Source organism: Rissa tridactyla, chromosome 1 (genome assembly GCF_028500815.1).
Source record: "Rissa tridactyla isolate bRisTri1 chromosome 1, bRisTri1.patW.cur.20221130, whole genome shotgun sequence".
Lineage (NCBI taxonomy): Eukaryota > Metazoa > Chordata > Aves > Charadriiformes > Laridae > Rissa > Rissa tridactyla.
In genome coordinates, this window is record NC_071466.1 from 77754 (window position 1) to 83753 (window position 6000).

A 6000-nucleotide genomic window follows, 5' to 3' on the forward strand; every position below is an offset into this window, starting at 1 on the left:
GATCAACCCCCGCAGCCCCTACAGATCTCCCCTGGGCTTTACCCCCAGCCCTGCCCTACACTTTCCCCCGCGCCTGCCCCAAAACCCTCCCTCGCAGCACCTCCCAGCCCTGCCCCATACATCCCCACGGCATTTGGCCTTGTCGAACCTCACGCCATTGGCCTTGTCCCATCGATCCAGCCTGTCCAGATCCCTCTGCAGAGCCTTCCGACCCTCCAGCAGATCGACACTCCCGCCCAGCTCGCTGTCCTCTGCAAGCTGACTGAGGGTGCACTCGATCCCCTCCTCCGGGTGGTCGATAAAGACATGAAACAGAACCGGCCCCAGCACCGAGCCATGGGGAACACCACTGTGACCGGCCGCCAGCTGGACTGACCTCCATTCACCACCACGTACGCCCATCCACGCCACGGGCAGCCAGTTTCTCCAGGAGAATGCTGTGGGAAACTGTGCCAAAGGCTTTACTAAAAAGTCTAGGTAGGCAACTGTGGAATAATTACTAAATTGGCCAAGAATACAAAAATACAGCATTGTTCACACGTTAAGGAAAGTCATAAAATCAAGAGGCTTCTGAGGTAGAATACAGCCCCAGCTAGCACACGAAGAATGCCACATCTGTGATTCCCTGTACAAGGCTGTTTGCGAAACTACACGAGGGATGGAACGGAACGCGCTTGTTCCGTGGCCTTCCCTTGTGACGAATAGCAGATATGGGGACGAGATGGTACTACGGAACTGATAAGCGGCCTACACGCTACCCGAGCCAACATTTCGTCAAATGTTGATGAAATGCTGTCCTTTTGTGCGAACTTTGCTCACCACAATGTACCAAAACACACCTCCATCCCAGAGGCTATCCGCCCCCGGGGTGTGAACACTCCTCCTTGAATACATTAATCATAATAAAAGTACCTATGACTAAAGTCACTCAAACTCCACTTTGAAGATAAAAAAATAGTATAAAAATAGCCCAAGAGAGAGGGGATGTCAGGGAAGACACCATCGCGAAGAATTCCACCGCTGATTTCCGGGATCAGTCGACGGGCTGAGCCTTTCTTCCCCCCCATAGGGACGCCTTTTGTAAGACTTCGATTACACCGAGTGCTTTCTCGGGACTTAGAAATTTCTCTAGAGAATCTCTACCCTACATTTATAGCCAGGCTGTATCGTTTATAATTTGTCGCGCGTTTGTATACTTAACAATATCTTTATTTGCACGTGCTTTGCAGACAGTGTATTTATCACCGGCAATCCTAAAGAACCTGTATATCTGTTCTTTAAATAAACTGCACTGTTTAAGTAGCTAGTCGTTTCGCTTTCTCACTGAACGCGACCAAAAACTCGAGAGAGGCCGTGCTAGTTCAGGAGCACGACTAGACTGAAGGTGCAGTCCACTGTTAGTGTATCCAAATCGTGATAGTTTAATACATATTAAACGCCATTGGACTGATAGTGCTGAATTGGGCATCACTCAGAATTTAAACCTAGCCGCACCTAGCCCCCACCTCGGTGAGGAGTGTTAGAACGCAAGGGGGTTTATCTTCTGCCCAAAACCGCTTGGCCCCGTTTCACGCAACAGCAACATCCACAGCCTTTCCCTCGTCCACACCACCCCTTTCCTCCCTGGACCAAAGAGCCCATGGGGACGGCCAGAGAGCAGAGGCCCTGCGGGGAGGGCAGTCCCAGTCAGACCAGCTGCTCAGGTCCCACCCAGATGCGAGCACCGCGCAGCCCCCAGCTCTCAGAAGGTTTCAAAAACCACAGGGCTGCTTCTTGGAAACGTCCCCATTCCTAAAGGCACGGATGCTTCCCCTTCCCAGAGGGGCCAGCCCAGAGCGGGCAGAACCGCAGGCAGCGGAGCCAGAACTGATGCCGGCACTGGAGCGTCACTGTGTGGGAAGGCAGCTGCCTGCAGAGGACACCAAGGCCTCTTTGCTTCAGCCAGCAGCCCCCAACAGCAGGAGAGACCCCTCCCCGCCTGGTGTCCCCGCAGGCTGACGTTGCCGAGGACGGCGAGACGGGTGCGACAAGAGCTGGCACCAGGTGCCGTGGTGAAGGCCTTGCGCTTGGGCTCCTTGAGGAGCACCACTGGAGAAGGGCAGGGACAGAGCGGCCACGGGCGCACCTGGGGACACCTGCGTGTCCCACAGCAACCCTGGCACACCCGGAGGAGCCAGACAGGAGCAATGCCTGGGGACAAGGCCCAGGGCGGGGGCACCCCGAGCTGCTGAGCGCCCCCAGGACGGAGCTCTGCAGAGGCCGCTGCCGCCGGGCTGGGTGGGAGCTGTTGGCTCGGGCCTGGCAGGGCCCCCGCCAGGGGAGAGCAGGGGCTGCCCCACGCCGGTCCCGGCCGGTCCCGGCCGGTCCCAGCTGGTTCAGAGCCACGGCACAGCTGGTCCCAGCCGGTCCCAGGCGTGGGCATCTCCATGGCCACCATCAGGGCTTTGTGACGCGCTCGCCGCATCATACCGAGGCCATTGTGACGCCGGTGGCCGCGGGGGTATTTAAGGAGCGAGAGCGCAGGGGTACCCACTCCCAGGAGAGCAGCTCCCTCGGGAGGTAGCATCTCCCCTGGGTGACCATGGCAGATCGACGGCTGAGGACGCCGAAGATGCCGATGGAAGAGGAGGCGAACGCCCACTCCCAGCCCGACAAGGGGCTGCCGAGCCTGCAGAAGAGGCGCCAGGTGAGGGACGGGGCAGGAGGGAGAGGCCGGTGGTGGGACGGGGCCGCTCGGAGCTGCCTTGCTGCCGGGGCCGGGCTTGCTGGCATGACTGACTTGTAGGATGGCATGACTGGATGGAGAGATGAGGGGAGGGCAGTGGATTTTGTCTACCTTGGCTTCAGCAAGGCTTTCGATACGCTCTCCCACAGCATCCTCACAGGGAAGCTTAGGAAGTGTGGCTTAGAGGAATGGGGAGTGGGAGGGCTTGAAAAGTGGTTGAAAGGTAGAGCTCAGAGGGCTGTGATCAGGGGCACAGAGTCTAGTTGGAGGTCAGTGACGAGTGGTGTTCCCCAGGGGTCAGTACTGGGTCCAGTCCTGTTCAATATATTCATCAATGACCTGGATGAAGGGACTTGCACCCTCAGCAGGTTTGCTGACACTACAAAGCTGGGAGGGGTGGCCGACACACCGGAAGGCTGTGCCGCCGCACAGCGAGACCTAGACGGGCTGGAGAGTTGGGCAGAGAGAAACCTTATGAAAGTCAATGAGGGGAAGTGTAGGGTGCTGCACCTGGGGAGGAGTAACCCCATGCACCCGTCCAGGTTGGGGGCTGACCTGCTGGAGAGCAGCTCTGCAGAGAGAGACCTGGGAGTCCTGGTGGGCAACAGGATGACCGTGGGCCGGCCAATGTGCCTTTGTGGCCAAGAAGGTCAACGGCATCCTGGGGTGCACCAAGAAGAGCGTGGCAAGCAGGTCGAGGGAGGTCCTCCTCCCCCTCCACTCTGCCCTGCTGAGGCCGCATCTGCAGTACTGTGTCCAGTTCTGGGCTCCCCGGTTCAAGAAGGACAGGGAACTGCTGGAGAGGGTACAGCAAAGGGCTACCAAGATGATGAGGGGACTGGAACAGCTCTCTTAGGAAGAAAGGCTGAGGGACTCGGGTCTTTTCAGTCTGGAAAAAAGAAGACTGAGGGGGGACCTTATCAATGCTTAGAAATACTCAAAGGGTAGGTGTCAGGAGGACGGGGCCAGGCTCTTTTCAGGCTGGGCACAAACGGGCAGCAACTTGAAGATAGGAAGTTCCATCTAAACATGAGGAGGAACTTCTTGACTTTGAGGGTGACAGAGCACTGGAATGGGCTGCCCAGATAGGTGGTGGAGTCTCCGTCTCTAGAGACATTCGAAACCCGCCTGGACGCGTTCCTGTGCAACCTGCTCTGGGTGACGCTGCTCTGGCAGGGGGTTGGACTAGCTGATCTCCAGAGGTCCCTTCCAGCCCCTATCATTCTGTGATTCTGTGGGGGCCGCTGTGCCAAGGCAGCCACCTCCACCCCAGGCCTTCTCCTCCTCCTGCCCACAGGTGGCCCACAGGCAACCAGAGGTAGCGCCGCAGGGCAGGCAGAGCCCGGCCTCGTCCCTCCATGGGGACAGGCTGCCACGGCTCCCCTGCCCAGAGAGTTTGCAGGCCGCTGGGAGGCGCTGCGCACAGGTAGGGAGCCCGCGGGAGACGGGGCCAAACGTCCTCCCAACGCCGGGAGCTGCCGATGGGCAGGCGGGACATGCAGGAGGGGACAGGCGGGCTCAGCCCCCATCACAAGCTGGGCCCACCGAGCCATGCCCAGCAGGATGCCCGGGCATGCCAGGGCTCCCGGGAGTCACCGTGGGCTGCGAGGGGACCAGTCCTCTCCCAGCTGTCTCTGGGACTGGCAGCAGCCGCCTGCGGGGACGAGCGCTGCCCGGGGGGCTGGCGGGGGAGCCCGGCCGCAGGAGCTCTTCCAGCTGGGCCGTGGGAACAGGGCCAGAGCCACACAGCCTCTCTCCTCGGCTTCTCTTGCAGTCGGACAGCGTGGTGCGCAGCAAGGCACTGCCCTGCAACAGGGTGGTGCTGCAGGAAGACACGCAGCTCAGGCAGGCAGGGACAGCCGGGCACGCCACCACCGCTCGGCCAGCAAGACGCGCCAGCAGCTGCTGCAAGCTGCCGCCTCTGCCACCAGCACCCTCGACTCCTTCTGCCGCGGGCTGGGAACCGGCCAGCAGCACTGCAGCCAGCGGCTGCCTACGGCTGGTCCCACCTGCTCGGGGCATCAACGGTGAGCAGGACAGACCTGCGAGGGTGAGGACGTTCAGGCCTGCCCAGCAGCTCCCTCCAGCCTACAGAGGAGCTATAAAGGACACAGCCCGGTGCCTCACGAGTGAGGTCCTGGCCAAGGTTTTCCTTGGAAGCGGGGGACCCAGCCAGCAGCCAGCAGCAGCACGCGGAAGGGCTGAGGCCATGACACCAACATCAGACAAGGTGTTAGCGGCCAATGGAGGCAAGGCTTTTGCAGAGGATGCAGCCATCCTGTCCATCAAGACAGAGTCCCTGGAGGAGCTGGAGAGGAGCTGCCTGGCCCGCACCAGGCGCAGCCTGGCCCAAGTCAGCAATGCCACCCTGCAGTGGCAGCAGGACAGCCCGGAGGAAAAGCCAGGGGCCTTGGCCGAGGAGCAGGAGAAGTGCAAAGACAGCAGTGACAAGGAGCTGTCCCAAGGGGAAGACATCAGCATCCACACCATCTGGGTCAACGCCTCCGTCCCGGAGCTCTTCCAGGACACCCACGCTGGTCCCCAGGAGGAGTCCGGCCGGCCCAGCCGCCTGGGCACAGGGGTGGCAGGAGACATAGCTGGAGACCTGCAGAGCGCGTCTCCTGCCCTGGCTGGTCCCACGGATGCTGAGCCGGCAGCTTGTGCCCTGGCCGGAACTCCTGAGCAAGAGGGGCACCGCACGCCTCTGGCTCCCATGGCAGAAGAGGAGGCAAAGGCAAGCGCTTCTCCCATCCTCAGCGAGCAGGCCCCTGCAGCAGAAGTAGAGAGCTGGGCACCTGCCCCATACACCCCCCCAGACTATAAGGACGAGGCTTTAGAGGACACAACTCTGAGCATGGTGAGAGAGGCTCTCATCAATTCTGTGCTTGTGAACCAGCGCTTGCAGGCACCTACCCCATACACCCCCCCAGAGTACGAGTACGAGGCTCTGCAGGACACAGCGCTGAGCATGGTGAGAGAGGCTCTCATCAATTCTGTGCTTGTGAGCCAGCACATGCAGGCACAAAATGTGGATGCGGCAACAGCAGCAACACCACCTGCAGCGCCACAGGACAGCGAGTCTGCCTCGGCTGCAGAGCCTCGGGGAGAGACCAGCGCAGCCCCTCTCATCCCTTTGGCACGTGAGCATGGAGAAAACATGGCTTCTCCCACGTCGGAAGACCACTACGACGAAGCGGCTGCTTCAGTGCCTGAAATCCCTCTGGCAGAAGCTGGCGCTCCGCACTTTGCCCCAGCAGCACAGGCAGAGAGCCAGG